Source organism: Mixophyes fleayi, chromosome 5, assembly GCF_038048845.1.
Source record: "Mixophyes fleayi isolate aMixFle1 chromosome 5, aMixFle1.hap1, whole genome shotgun sequence".
Taxonomy (NCBI): domain Eukaryota; kingdom Metazoa; phylum Chordata; class Amphibia; order Anura; family Limnodynastidae; genus Mixophyes; species Mixophyes fleayi.
The window spans coordinates 182,596,564-182,613,834 of NC_134406.1; positions in this window are offsets into that span (position 1 = coordinate 182,596,564).

Below are 17,271 nucleotides of genomic sequence, written 5' to 3' on the forward strand. Positions count from 1 at the left end.
GGCTGCACATATTCTATAGTTTCTTAAATAATCTGCTCCGTTCTAGTTTTGACTTACTGCCTCCTGAATTCTACATTATTTTGTCCATTATAAGGTCTTTTCAGTGTGTATATGTATATGTAAGCCTTGAAAACAGAGGACTATGAGGCAGATAAAAAAAAATTCTCTCTTAATGCTGCGTTTATTCATACGTGGGAACAGCCCTGTTTTGATGTTTTACTACCTTCATTCCTTTAATTATATATCATTACATTTGATTTTTTTGCTTAGTTGCTGTACTCAGTCATATGTTTAGAATATTTCACATGTGGAGCATGAATTTAAATCTCTAAGTATTAGATGCTAAGTATTATATTATGCAGTTATTTTGATTATTTGTTTTCTGCTTATTGATCAATATTTTATAAATATTATTATGAAGTTAATGGCAATATAACAGGTGTGAGTTAATAATGTTATTTTATATATAGTTCCGGATACCTGTGTGTACCAGGGTTGTGTTATTGTATTGAATGATAGCTTTCACCTCTTCTCTGATGGAAGGCCTCCACCCAAATCACACTTTTTGTTTAGGTTTATTGTTCTTAGTGATGTTTACCAGGGATTGACTCAGAAACAATCTGTGCTAGATTTAAAGGTAAATGGTTATTATTCACACACATACACACGCCTGTAATAGGGCTTACCTGTTCCAAATCGCATCACCCGCCAGTCACACTCCACCTTCAGCAATGATTCTCCCAAAATGCTTCAGTCTAGGGGGAAGACAAAAATAACTAAAATTCTTTGAAGGAAGTATAGTGGGGAGGAGGAAAGAAGTGTCTAAGGTGGCGTGTGGGAGTAGAGAACCTACGCTCTACTCCTATTGATTACACCTCAAAACAGGGATATATCTTACTCACCGATGTACTGGTGAGGACCCCACTAAGTGAAAGACAAAACCGAAAACAATGATACTCACTGAGTAGGTCATTGGTTATAAAATCACAAAAGAAACACACACACATGGCTGAAAGAAACTTTATTGCATTATAATAGCAACAATATGCAAATTTACTAATATTCGCAGTGTTGTAACGGAATAAAGAAACTTTATTAAGAAACAAAGTTTGAACAACATTTAAATACATCTATGTGAGTATTGAGGTGGCTTGGTAGCAATATGCTGCCATTTTAACAGTGAACACTTTACCAATCAATAGTATTTTCATTATTCTTTATTTTAATATTTCGCTAGTTTTGAAAATGTGTGGGCAATTATATTATTGATAATTATCCATTTTAATGTATACCAATAAAGCAGCAATGCATATTTTAGATTAATTGATGTAAAAAGAATAAGCCATTGAGTGCCCTGAATACACACACTTCTTGTCTTCCTTTGTCTATTGTGAATCACTGAGTAGGTCGTCTGCAACTCCCAGGATTGAAGTCTAGGAAAAGGACAATGCACAACAGATCCCCATACAGAGTTATCTACCAGGCTAGTTTATACCACCCACTCTAGTGCTAGCTACAACAACTATAGAACAGCAGCGGTCTTGTCCTAACAACGTTCTACGTGATCAGTATGCTGCGCAACATTAACTCCTAGCACTAGGCATAGTGTACTACCTCTTCTACAATCAATACAGTTCCAATAAACCAATCCACCAAATGACAAACACGTTACAATATCAGATGCCAAAAGCCTTCCTTTAATGAGGGTCTGATTCTTGGATTCAGTAACAGGGAAGCACCTCAAAAGGTTACCTTTAATGGGGGTAGATGATTGAGGGCATGGACACAATGAAGGTGTTTTTAATGGTCTATAAGAGACCACTACCAAAGGGTGACCAGGAATTAAGCTGACAAAATGGATCAGGTCAGGTACAGGCTATCAATAACAGGGCTACCTTCTACTGATGTCAGGCCTAGTACCAATATTTGTCTCAACAAGCCTAGTGAATGAATGAACTTTGTCCACAGACTATTCCTGTATATTTGGCCCAAAAGTTTCTATAAACAAAACGTGTCCACGGTCTTCTAAGCCTGATTGTTACTACAATATCTTACTTGGTGCCACAGGCTTTACACCCACTACTATCACAGGCCTAGTGCCCAAAATGTGCCACAGGCCTGGTGCCCAAGAAGTGTACACGGTACAGTGTCCAGTCACAGGTCTGGGAGATGGTTTCTGAGGGCCTTACGTGGCTCCAGCAGTCTTCAATGGTCTACTTGTGGTCATTAATCTGATTGACTGGCTGCCGCTGTCCTCAAGGACCTGCCTGATGCCTAATTAGAACTGCACCTGTCTCACAGCTTGAAACACCTGCCTCATGCTGTGCTCTGTGCAGTTCATCTTTAATCCCTGGTTGCTGCTGGTTCCTCCCTGTTCCAGTGTTTGTGCTTCTGCTGTTGATCTCCCGTTGTGACCCTCTGCCTTATTCCTGGACCCTGCTTGTTTGCCAGTTGCCCCAACCACGGCTTGATTACTGGACTATGCTATTTCGCTTGTGACCCCGACCTCTGCCTGGCTATTGGATTCTGCTTTACCTGATCTCTGCTTGATCATTGATCACTGGATTCTGTTTGTCTGCTTCCCTGGACAGCCTCGTGCCTCTTGGACTGGGGTAACTCACAATACTTGTCCCTGCTATTTATCTGTATCAGTCATTGCCTGGAACCTGTTGCTCTGTGGACTTTTTCTGCCATTGATCTCACCTGTTCATATCTGTGGATTTGAGTTATACCTGTTTATACCACAACCTGGAAATCTGCATATCCCACGTACTGAATCCTTGTTTTGTATTTTGCCTGAATAAAGACATGTGCTTTATTATACTTATGTTGCTGCTTCCTGAATGCACTAGGAATCCTAACACTAGATCTAAAAGTGGCTTAGGTCGGTTTTCAGAATAATATAAGATTATTAAATAATATAAGATTATCTTTAAAATACCAATGGTACTTTAGAGAAATCCCTGACTTGAATCTGCCTTACTGTACATTGGCTATATCCATCCTCCCCTTCCAACTCTCGTTCCGCCCTTCAATTTGTATGCTGTATCTGTAGGCTGCAGGCTGTAGGCCTGTATCTGTAAACTGTATCATTTGTGTTAAGATATGAATTGCATGCAATTATGTTCATTGGTGTAAGGGGTAGTTCTCAGCATGCGCAGAGCTATTTCATGCTAGATATGGTGCACAAATGGACCTACGTTGGAACACGAATCAGGCCCTGTGTTTCTTTCATCTCCTAACAGATTTTTTGTGTGCACTAATAGAGGTGCATGCATGCAAAAAAGATGGAAGTTGGCATTGTAATGCATTACTGGAGAATGCACATTCATTGGTTCTGCTGATAAAAGCTGTATAGTAACTTTTATAGGGTGCCAACAAGAAAAGAAACAGCATAAATGTTGCAGCTGCTGGCGCCTGGCACATTGTTTTACTGCAAAAAATATGTGGTTATGTGTAATAATGTAGATTGATTTTAAGCTACATTTTAGATGACCAACTTCTATGTGCTTCAATATACATTCATATACACAGAAATTCATTATCAATCTTTCCCCCACAAAAAAATGATAATGATAAATAGCACCTGCTAATTCAAGAGCGAGAGATATTAATGATGGATCTTATAGCTTCCTCCCTATCACAGTCACAAATTCCATTTTTCCAATAGTCCACTTTCTTTTCAGATACTGGCTGGTAGCATGGTTTATCATTTGTTGAATTTGTAAAGGAGATCTATATTTTAATAGTTGTAATTGGGTTCTGATAGGTTGTTGATTATTTATTATATCAGTCAAAACTCCAAGTTTGGTTGTTATTGAAGAACATGGAAGTTTCCACTAGTCTTTGCTCTTGTTTTAATAAGGAAGTAACTCTTTTTTGGGGGGGTATATGTAGCCCATAGTTGAAGCACAGCAATTTTCTTCCTCCCAGCTGGTGGTTCACAGGTTGATTTCTGACGTCTTTCCTAAATAGTTCTTCAGTAAAAAAGTAGTTATAGCATAGCATACTTGTGGCATGTACTGATTTCCAATAGGAAAGTAAAAATATTTCCACTTCATATTGATGAGATCTAATAGTGAGTTCAATTAACAGTGTGACTTGCTTCTAGGTTTATATAAAATGCAGCCGATCTATTCGTGGATGGATTATATGGAAGATAAGTGATATGTTTACTACCAGTTTGTTTCCTGAAACACATCTTTCAAAGTGAATTATGGACCATTATCACTTATAATTTATTTTGGTAATTAGCTCTTAAAGACAAGTTTTTGCAAATACTATATGACCCTATATCTTATACAAAATAGTTCTGGCCACTTAGAATGATCATCAACAATGACCCAATACATGTTTAAATATTTTAAAAAAAAGTATACTTTGCAGTGAAGATGATGATAATAATCATTCCCAGATATAGAATGGAGCAAGTTTTTAATAGAGATGAGCAGCTCGGATTCTGAGATATCCGATAGATCCTAATTTTGGAGTACCGAATTGAACCAAGTTTCTCGCCCAAATTCAGATCTGAAATTGAAGCAAAATGTAATTTCCGGTAAAATGTCGGCTCTCGAAAGTTTTGGATCGATATCTTCTATATATAGCCCTCCCCCTTTTTCTTAGCTGCCATTTGATAGCATGAGGGTAGGACGTTTGATGCAAATATTTGCTCAGAAAGTCGCTGGTAGAGGGTAGTTCAGGATGAAAGAGGTAATTTATATTGAAATAGCTGTGATTTTACTGCACAAATCTTAAACGTTTATTTACAGATCAGTCTGCTGGAATTGTGTGCTGTTAAATTAGGTGTGAGAGATTGAACAGTAGAGAAGCAGTGGCCACTGGTTGTAATAGTATGTTTGTAAACTAATTAGGAGTGGATATAAAATATTCTTTCTTGCTTTTAAAATAAATACCGCGGTCAATTGAGTTTTAATTCAATTGACCGCAGTATTTATTTTAGCAGCGTTAAAAAAATTAAAATTATCCGTGTGGGTTTTGACCTGCGGGCACGACCGTTTTTAGGTTCTGCAGTGTAAAGAGTTGTGCTATTCAATTTAAAAACATGCAACGTTGCCCCCGCGCTTTAACCATTGGTGCTTGCGAATTTTTAGGGGAGTGGAGGGGAGAGTTTAAATCTGTCATCTATAATAAAGAGAATACATTGGCATACATTGGCATACATTTGTATTGCATTGCACAACCTTCCATTTTATAATGTCTACATACAGCAGTTATTTTTACTATACTTTTTTATTTTACTTTTTTTACTATACAATTATCTATACCATGACAAAACACATTAGTACATACATATTAGTACATACATACATACATACATACATACATACATACATTAATTAATGATTATTGTGTTTATTAATTTTATAATTTTTTTACATGCATTTTGTTAAAAAAAATAACCTTATGCATGTTATACATTACTGAGAAACATAATTTTTCTTTTTTTTTACATTATTACATGATTTCAATAGTTTTCTTATGTTTTTAATTTTTTGCACAGCCATGGGAAGTGCGAGATAAAACTGGCGATTTGACGGTTTACCGTGCTGCGTTACAAAAGAATTGAAAAGCTTTTAATGCTTCTTCCTCCCTCCCTCCCTATACTTTCAATGGATAATCTACTTGTCCGCAATGGGACTGTTTTTGCGACAAAACGGTGCGCTAAAAATAGATTTGAATAACGTGTAAAGTTAATGTGCTCCAGAATTAGTGAAAACCACATTAAAATCACTTACCACAGTGTTAAAAAAATTACCGCTGAGAATTGAATTCTCCCTTAAGTGTTTCAATCTGAAGGCAGTAGTGCAAGGGTCAGTATCAGTGACTTCTGAACTATTTAGTGGAGAAAAAGCAGGGTGCTGTATAGTTGTGAGCAGCACACCTCCAAAAACTATATTTCTTGCTTTTAAAATCCCAAGTATTTCAATCTGAATGCAATTGTGTAAGGGGCAGTATCAGTGACATAGTGACATCTTTAATACTAATAAACCCAAAACATGGTGATGGTGCTCTTTGACACTGAGCAGCACCCCCCCTCACAAAAAAAAATGAAAATACAAGAAAAAATACATATATTTTTTTTAACAACCAATTGCATAAATTTGAATTATATTTTGGAATTGTGTCAGAATAATTGTAAGGTAACATTCCCTCCTTTCACTTTCATTGGGTGCTCACCTGGTGTTGGCAGCTACAAGTAGCTCCAACTTCAAGTAGCTTTACTCCTCTTGTCAACCATGGATCAGTCTACAGATCAGGAGCATCCCAGTACCAGTGCTGGCAGTAGTAGTACTTTTAAATCTCTACTAAAGAGGCCATGCGGAAAGAAAGTGTAATAAAGCGTTCTCAAAATCCAAGCACTGTTTGTCAATCTCAATGAAAACATCAGCACTTGATGAAAGGATTAAGGGATAAGTTTCTGCTGAATGTGGTGATCTGTTCAAAAAATGAAAATAGCCAACATTCCATACACCACCTACAATGGCTAGAAAAAGCAACTCTTTCTTTTTACTTTCCATGATATATGCCGTCTAACGTTAATAATATTATGTCCATGGTCTTTCTCACACTATTTTTCTCCTGGGTGCAGCCCATCTTCGTCTATCTACTTGTTTAAATTTGTATTGATACTACTGTCTCTCTAATGACCTTTGATTACTGATTCATTATTTTCCATTACACATGCTGTCTAACATTGAAATTATTGTGTTAGTGATCTTTCTCCCACCATTTCACTTCTCGATCAGACGCACCTTTGTCTATTTCTTTTTCTAAAATGACCATTCTTTCAGGTACTGCTCTGCTACTATGTTTCACAGGGATTGCAGAAGTTCGGTGCAGAAGATGCTGTCTGTGGCCAAAAAAAATTTCTGCCCATTTTCGGCATTCAGCCACCGCATTGTAGGTCATAAAAAAAATGACCTACCATGCCACCAACTGAAGCAAGAGGTAGTAACAAGGTGGAATTTCACACTTTATATGCGTCAACGATTTTCTCAAAGCATTGCAGCTGTGGGGTGACCTACCCTGGGATGTCTTCTTTTCTAAAATGATCATCGTATCAGCCAGTGCTCTACCTTTATGTTTTAAAGGTGTCCTTTACTTTGTTAAGTTGACATCATGTCTGCCACTGCTGTGCGACAATGTTTCATAAGGATTGTATCTTTTATTAAACTGCCATGTATTTATGCCGCTGCTCTATCACTAATTTTAGCCAGCCAGCTCGCTGCAGACTTTGGCCAAAATTGGTGAAAATTTTGGCATTGAAGAGATCATTAGAAAATAGACTATACATTAATGCTAATGCTATAAATACTAATACAGCAGCAAAAGCAGCTGAAAATTACATTTCACAATTTTTAATTAAATCCAGATCCAAAACCAAAACCAAAACTCATGAAAGTTTCTGGCCAACACCAAAACACGAAGACTGTTTTAGAACCAAAATCAAAACACAGGAGATCTGCGCACACCTCTAGTTTTGACATATGCTAGACCTGGATACATCTACACTTGTTTGCAATAGCTTATATTTGTTGGTTAATACTCAGCAAGCAGACAAAATATCCAGCAATTGTCTTTCTATTCACAATGCATAAATGTCCCCAGTTAGAGACTCTTAGTTGTCTTCATTTTAGATGAAGATCACTTGCCTAATTGACATACATGTACAAAGTAAAGAGGGAAGAAATTGCATGAGGCAAAACAAGTTAAATAGGGAAATATATGTGATGAAACTCTAAAGAAACAAAAACAGAGTTAGATACTTCTAGAAAATATAGAGATGTACTTGTGTATATTCCATGTTCATGCTTCGTTTGCAATACATTTAATTAATTTAACTATTAAGATGTATCAAAATAGATCAGACTAGTTTATCTGCCTTAGGGAAAACTATGAAAGATTGTGATATTCCTCTGAGAATACAGTATTTCTTTCCTTATGTTGATGGGAACAGTTAGTTGGTTTAATTACACCAAACGAATGTTAGTGTCCAAGAGGTAAAGAAATTGTGGAACATTGGTGTACTATCAGCCTTCTCCTTCTGAACATCCAACTGCTGGTAAAGGTAGAGCCTTTCAGAGCCACTTCAAAAACCTATGTGAAAGTTTTTCTGCCCAATCGTGTGTCATGTGGACCGGATGCATCCAAACCTGTGAATGTTTTTTCTATACTTTAAAGCGATGAGCCTTCATCTGGCACTGAGGAGCATGACAGACAATACATATTTGCAAACAAAGCTGTTCTTTTATAAGCAATACTATACTTATAGCCAGCCAGTACGACATTTGTGCTCATACTGTCACAGAAATTTCCTTTGTCTGGTATAACGGTTAATTGTCACATGGATGAATATCCTGCTGTACAGAAATATGTTAAATATTTTTACTCCATATGTTAGTCATTGCTCCATTGCTAATTGTAATTGCTGAAATAGAAATAATAGGGCTGGCAGGCTTGGTCTTCTAAATTTGCAGTCACATTTTATTGTGTTATATAGGTAAAACACAAATAAGTGAGCTCCATTGCTAATTATCATTGCTGAAATAGAAATAATAGGACTGGCAGGCTTGGTCTTCTAAATCTACAGTCACACTGTACTGGAGAGCTCCATTGCTAATTGTCATTGCTGAAATAGAAATAATAGGTCTGGCAGGCTTGGTCTTCTAAATTTGCAGTCAGATTGTACTGTGTTATATAGGTAACACACAAAGAGGAGAGCTCCATTGCTAATTGTCATTGCTTAAATGAAAATAATAGGGCTGGCAGGCTTGGTCTTCTAAATCTGCAGTCACATTGTACTGTGTTATATAGGTAAAACACAAAGTGGAGAGCTCCATTGCTAATTGTCATTGCTGAAATGGAAATAATAGGTCTGGCAGGCTTGGGGCTAGATTTACTAAACTGCGATTTTGGAAAAGTAGAGATGTTGCCTATAGACACCAATCAGATTCTGGTTATCATTTATTTAGTAAATTCTACAAAATGACAGCTAGAATGTAATTGGTTGCTATAGGCAACATCTCCACTTTTTCAAACCCGCAGTTTAGTAAATATACCCCTTGGTCTTCTAAATCTGCAGTCACATTGTACTGTGTTATATAGGTAACACACAAAGAGGAGAGCTCCATTGCTCATTATCATTGCTGAAATAGAAATAATAGGGCTGACAAGATTGGTCTTCTATATCTGCAGTCACATTGCACTGTGTTATATAGGTAACAGACAAAGAGGAGAGGTCCATTGCTCCATTGCTAATTGTCATTGCTGCAATACAAATAATAGGGCTGGCAGTGTTGTTCTTAATCTGCAGTCACATTGTACTGTGTTATCAAAATGGATTGACAGCAGTACACAGAAGAGCAGAAGCACCAAGCAGCTGCTGGCACCAGTAATGATGATAGTAATCCCTCTATGTCTACTGCGAAAACCTATGTTAAAGTGCATAGTATTTTGATGTCAGTGAAACAAAAATGTAATAAAACTTTACCTTGGTCAAGAAAAAGAGGCCTGTAATCCAGGAAAAGTTATCTGCAGAAAAAAATAAAAATCACACACAATATGGAAAATAGGAACGGCGCTATCTAAAAAATGCCAATCAGTTTTCTCGTAACAGATAAAATGGACCTCAATAGATGTTTATAACATGTAGTCCATAAGTCCCAAATTTGAATAATGATCCTTTCCTTGGGAATGGTTAAGAATAGTATGTTGAATGTTGATATTCTAAAGTACATGTAATAATACGTCCTTCCTTTCTTCCAAATATTCAGAAGAAATTATATAAAAAAAGGCTCATTCATAGGATTCCATGCACATAAAAAAGAAATAAAAAAACCACATCATAGTGTAATCTGCTTCACATATGGGAACTCCCTGCACCAATAGGTATCAAAGTAGGTGGTTCTATGGTTAATATAATCACCACATGAGTCATGACCACTCGATTACACACTTACATGAAGGGATTTCCGGAAATAGCCGATGTCAGCATCTGGGATGCACTAGACTTATAAGTGATAACATATTTCTTCTCTCATTATTTCGTCTGTTATAAATGCCAAACAGAAGAAATAAAGGCAATATAGTGCATTATCCCAGTAAAAAATGTGTATTTAATTAATAAAACATAAAAACATAAAGCACTTGCTTCTCCTCCGCATAAAAACAAATAACGGGGCACCTCCTCTCTGAGGTTGGACTCTTACCCCATTCAGAATACAAACAGGCACGTAGAAATAAACTTAAACTTTTTCCCAAAACAATCAGGAGCCAGCCGAATATGTCCACACACCGCCGATACTCTGACCGAGTCCAAACACTCTTGAGTAAGTGTTTCTCTGTTGGTAACCGCCTCCTGCCAACGCGTTTCAATATTACATATCTTTATCAAGGCATTGCGGTCACAATCACATCTCTGTCGTTTTACACTTCCTCTAACCAATCGGAATCTTCTAATTAACATATAACGCCACAGAGACCACACCGGATATAGAATAGCACATTGTAAATAGTACCTTTAAAAACTGCATAATACATTAGGCTAATAAAACGGAACATCTCATTCCATATTAACATAAAAAGTGACATGTGAATTATAAAAATTTATTTTTCTAAATAAACATATTTACAACAATTCGCCTTTCTCTATGAGTGCGAGTTCTGCAACTGTCACTGAGGCATCTTCTTGTAAGGTCAGTCATGACCAAGCGAGACCTTGTGATTCGGACTTCAAAAGTGGTGTACAAATAATTTGTACGTGTAAAAGCCGAGCTGGAAGAAAACAGTAAGGCATAAGAGGGAAAATGTATGTTCAGATTCAGAAATGACACAAATGCCTGAGGAGAATCTATCCACGAGTGCTATGTGTAATCCTGAGCGTTCTGATAGTATGCTATTGTCTAGCTATTTGTAGCGTTTGTAAAGCCACAGTTATGTAAACATGGATGTCTAAATAGACGTGTATATGTATTACCTTCCACTTTGCTGCTGTTTCATCAGTACTGCACAAAGTGTTTGTAATTGCATTTTGCGTCAAAGATACCTAACTATATTATAATTTTTTGGGAATTGGGACTGATTCGAAGCTCAGTGATGAACTTGCTTTTTGCTGTGAATTGCAATGGTTCTTTTTAATGCATTGTCTGGCACCCTGGATTTTTCTGGGTCTGATAAAAGCACGCATCCCGAGGGGGTCAGCGCTCGTCGCATTGTATTAGCTGTAGAATTACCACAGTTATCCAAGGAATGGGTGGAGCAATCAAATGCACCATAACTGATTTCATGATCCAAGGACAATTCCATCCTGCACCACTTTCCTTTCTGCCACTGCTGTGTGGAAATGTTTTCTAGATGTGCTATGAACTGTCGTGTGTTTGTGTCATTAGTCTGTCACTTAGCATCCAGTCAGGTTGCTGCAGTCTTTGTTTGAAATTGTATGAAAATTATATTGTGACCTGTGAGATGGTCAAAATTGACTGCAAATGACTTGAAATTAGTGTTATTGAGGTTACTAATAATGTAGGGGGGAAAAAAAGCAAAACTATGAGACAATAGCAAAAAAAAATAGGGATTTTAGAAAAAAAAATCGGGATCCAAAACTAAAACCAAACCACGCAAGGGCAGTTTTGCCAAAATCAAAACCAAAACACGATGTTAATCCAGATCCAAAGCCAACACCAGAACCAGAACACAGGGGTCACTGAACATCTCTATTATATATATATATATATATATATATATATATATATATATATATAGCAGTTCTGTAATAATAAGCCGATAGACGGATTGAGTTTTGATTGCTATTATCTATTAGAAGTATACTATCCAATACATACATATTGTGACTAGTGGTTTATTATTGTTAAGATAGAATCCATTATGTATGCCAAAATAGTCAATGAATTTGTGACTGATTGGTTTAATTATATTTAAAGGGAATACATAGTGATTATATTTAATATTGTAAATAGCTGCTCACTGATTTTCTTTTTCTAGTTATAACTCTATAGGCTTGCCTTGAATAAGCAACATAGCGAAACGCGCGTCGGCGTTACTGCTGGAACCACTCAATCCTCATACTTGAAGAAATTTAACTTTGCAATCTATACCCCATTATACCCAAAGATAGAGGGGACTAAGAGGCAGATAGCAAATCACACCCCGTAACTTTTGTGTATTTAGGAGCGAGATTCGCAGAGTATTTTGAGAATAGTTTTATTAGACCTCAAACAGCTGTAGTGAGAGAGTTGATCATACTACCATTCATACTCAATGCAGGGTGTGTGTATTTTGATTTGCCAATTATAGAAGATATTAAAGAATTGGACGGCTAACACTATTCAATCCTTTGTAATTAGATATCCAGAGCTTGTGATGAAACGCGTAGAGGTGACGGTGGATACATTTAAGAGCTATACTGAGCTGATGCCTGCCGTGTTAATGTTCAATGCCTGAAAACTTTTATATTCTGGTACGTGCATTTTATTGTTTTGAATAAAACATTTTACTTGGTTAATACACCATGGAAGCGCCCCTGTCTATTTGATATTGTAGAATTGTTGCTGTTCCCCCGTGGAGATCGGGTGGAAGAAGGGAAGGACGCGTAGAATACATTCTACTGGTGTTTGAATTATCGTGGAATACAAGATCTATTGTCAGCACGTGGAAGAACTAAATTGACTTTTTAACTGTGCGCACCGATTGTACTGTTTATATATATATATATATGTATGTAAATCAACAAAATAGACTAACACCTTTTTGCTACTGCAGGTCATATATTCAATTGACCTCTCCATAGCACTGCAGGTTAAATTAATTAATATCTTCATACCATATAGTCCATGAAGCAGGAATATATAGGTACAGGATGGTAGTGTTTCCAGCTTTTATTATCAAGATCACTTTTCATAAGTATACTTTTTAATCCACATATTTCGCTTTTTAAATCAACTTCAATAAAGGTTATATTTTAATAAAAGGATGAATCGAATACATATGTAGTAGAAAAATTAATTATAGAGGATTCTGTGCACCTAAATAAAGAAACTTCTGTCCTTTCCTCTTCCTACCTATGATATTGTTTTGTTTCTAGGTAGCACCCCAGCAAAATTGATTTATATGATATATAACTGAATAGCATACATATTTATGAATATTTTCCAACTAGACTGGGTAAGAATCCTATAGTTGGTGCGGTAGAATAACCCCCTGTTGAAGATAGACTATGTAAGCTCAAAGGTAGTAACATATAGCGCCTGAGTCATTAAGGAAAGTAGGCTTAAAAAGGAGTAAATGTTCTCCTGGACAAACCATGTTATAATGCAAGGGGTGCAAATTTTGCACATAAGTTGAATACTGGCTGTATTTTTCATGTAGCATACAAATACTTGATAGCTTTATTTTTACATTGAAATTTAAAATTAATCTAGGACATGCCCTATCCCAACTATAAACTGTCCCCACATTTTAAATTTACCTTCCCCTTCAATGCAAAATGGTTTTGCCCAGGTTACTGCTTCTTTATGCTTTTCTCCCCTTAATGACTCAGGCCCATAGGGTACAATGTATGCCAATTGCAGATATATATTTCTTTTGCTTGTAGAAAATATCTGCTTAAATTTGGCTCTACCCATTCTGTTACGCTAGCAAATTGTCTGATTATCCACTTTCTATGGCTTTTCCCTACTATACTACTTGTTTTTACCATTAGTTTCTATTGTAACTGCAGTTTTTACTGCTCTTTCAAAATAATGTTTTGCTCAATTAATAGCCTCTTTCATAGCTTTCAATATGTAATCCACACATACAGTATCTCTCTCTAAGTGCGTCACAGAAGACATCAATAAATTCATAGAGTTATTTTTAACCCTGTTGAAATATGCAGATCTAGACTAAAACCACAGACTTTGGCTTTTGCTTAGGATCATTTATGAACCATAAAAATGTGGACCTGCACTGACTTTTTTATTTGTGCAAATACGCTTATGCCTTTCAAGCGCATTTTAAAGTGCATCCCTACTACATGGTCCTTGGAACTGCCTGGAACAATAATCTCCTTAACTTGTAACTGTTTCTGTAGCGTTGCTGGAGTTGTCTAAGGCAAACCACTTATTATGATGATCAGCCCATTCACAAGACCTGCTCATCACTTTAGCTCATCAGCCATAGATCTCTTTGCTCAGCAAAGAAATGTTTTGTTTGAGATATGCTTCTTTTTTTATACTAGCTTTATTTATTCTATGTTTTACCCTTAAAAAGAGAATATACATTATCAATGTCTACTAAATATCAGCTAAAGAAAAAAGCTAAACATGCCAAGCAATCAAAGACTAATGAAGATCCAGGTATTAAATCAATTAAGAAGTATCAAAAGCTACCTAATCATCAAGGAACAGAATTGGCACCACAATATGTAGTAAGTATTGGAAAGCCTAATTTACTAAACATACCCTGCAGTCACATAATTGCATGTAATTTTACCAGCATAATTAACTAATTTAATTACCACTTCTCAAGTGCATCAATTATTGACGTTACAGAGTTTTCAGACAGCAGAATTACTGCATCGTACATTCAGAGAATGCAAAACACAGTTTTATCTGCTGCAAAGCCAGCATCATCAAAAGGGGGGGGAGGACACAAATGGGGGTATATCAAAGTATTCTGTGTTCTCCCATGAGCATGAGTCATATTATGGAGAATTTTATAAGCTAAATTTGTATTTCTAATTCAATGCAAATCTCTTACACCAAGTCTCGTTGTGAGTTTGTCATTGAAAAGCTGTTAATAGTACTGCCAAAATGTCCCTTGTAGGTCTAATTATCAGTTGAAAAATTAACACTTGACACTTAAAACAAAACAAGCTCAATCCTAGTGGATTTTTTATTGCACTAAATAGGACATACAAAGTTTATATTTTAACTAATTGCACACATTTTGTGCTATTACCTAAAGATGTACTTTAATAGGATGATATCTATATTTTTGGATTAGGCATATTATTTGATTAAATAACATGTGTATGTATCTTGTCAGAACAGTATACATTTTAATTAAAAATACAATAAAAATTTACTTACTGTAGTTATATGCTAAATATACATACACTTTAACATATGTAAATTCACACAGTTGACTGCTCTTGTTAGTTACATTATTTGGCAGCAAAATGGGGGGGGGGGGGGTGACTCTTAAGTGCAACACTCTAACCCTACTCCAAAAGACAGTGCAACAGGGTAAGAGCTGTTGGCAGGGATGGAATGGGAGAGAAGAATGAAGCACTACATACTTCCTGACAAACTCTTGACCGTGCAGGACAGGTCTCCAAAATTGGAACGGTCACACCAGAATTAGGACAATTGTCAGATTGTGTTGCTTTCAACTACCTCTTCTTGTAGACTACCATCTGCCAATGTCTTGAGCGCCGTTGCTGCTTGGCCAGATCCTGAAATATAGGTGCCCGGTTTGAAAAAGGAATAGATACTATTTACCTCCTGGAAAGCCAAGCAATGAGTGAACACTCTAGGAATCCTCTCCACCCCCAACCAACATTAAATCAATAGCATCTATATTTAATAAATTGGTTTCCTTTCCCCAACTCCCCGAACCAGCCCTGGTATAAAATTATTAGCTCACTTATTTAGTACAGAGACTATACATAGCAGTATTAGTTTCTACAAATTACCGTATTAGAAGCCCTCATCAACCCAAAATTTCATTAGTAGCTCCACATTTAATAATAAGAGACCCCATATTAAACTAATAGCTTCCACCAGCTGTTACATTACATGAATATCTATCACATTACACCACACTGTTAAAAAAATAAATACATTTTTATAGCATGAACAAATAATTTTTTCCATGGTATGCAAACTGTATTCATATCACGATAATTAATTTTCCCCACAGCACCCCCATCCTCCCCTGTAATTCTATCACCTCCACCTTTCCTATAATTCATCAGTCCATTACCACCACCCCTCTTCATCATCCCTCCAGTTATTCAACAATTACTCTCATAATCTCACTTTATCACGCCCACCCCTGTTACACTTCACTCTCTTTATTCTCCACAACACTGTTATTCATCCATCCCTCCATTATGTACCTTCATCAACCCTCACCCCTTTAATTGATCACACCCACATCACTAGAATTTCTCCACTATTCCCCTTCATCATCCCTCCAGCCCTGTTATTTATCGCATTGTTATTAAATGCTTCCCTTCATTATCTCCCTTCATTACCCACACCCCTTCTATTCATCGCCCCTTCTTTATCAACCTTTATTATTCCTCCTTTCCATGTTATTCATCACATCCCATGTTATATATCACCCCTTCATTATCTCCTTTCATCACTCCTCCTCCTGTAATATATCTTCCCCATCCACTTTTTTGAACACCACATTCATTATTTCCCTTCATCCACTCCTCCTCTTCCTTCTTCAGAAGCGGTGCTTAGAATAGAAGTATATAGAAGTAAATATTTATATTTTGCTTTCTTACTATATATAATAGTCAAAACAACCGAAACAACATCATGAAGAATGGTAGAAAGAAGGTGCATGGCGCGCTGCATGATATATGTTTGACATGTAATCAAGAATCACTGAGGTAAGTACAGGCCAGGGCTCTAGATCATCCTAATCCACCACTGGTTGTACATAAAAAGTTTTGCATACACCACCCTCCCACACCACCAGCACCTTTACTGAGGCAGTTTACAGGAAAATAGCACCCATAGGCAATATATGATATGCTCTGCACAATGCAACCTTATCCAACTTAATTTTAATGTATTAAAATGAAATTAAAATTTGTGTTCTGTCTGAGCTGCATAATGAGGGGCAATTTGGGCCACATCACTGTTGTGGGTTAATGTTGCTGCTGCAACAGGAAAGTATATTTATAAACTGGTGGCTAATACCTCTACCAATATAATTTATAATGAATATTAGTTAATTTAGGAGCAAGAACACAATGGTGGAAGGCATATATATTGTTTCATAGATAATAAAGAATGTAGTTTCAAAATCTGACACCCTAGAATTAAAAGCAATTCTTGGACATAAAACTACAATCACCAAGTTAAATCGAAAATACTGTGATTCTGCAGTGACTTCACAAATAATTAAATAATATGTTGAACTTTTTATACCGTGTTATATAATTTTATCATTTATGTTATACAGAGTGGTATGTCTTGTACATATTTTAATGTGTGAAGGAGGTAGCGATCC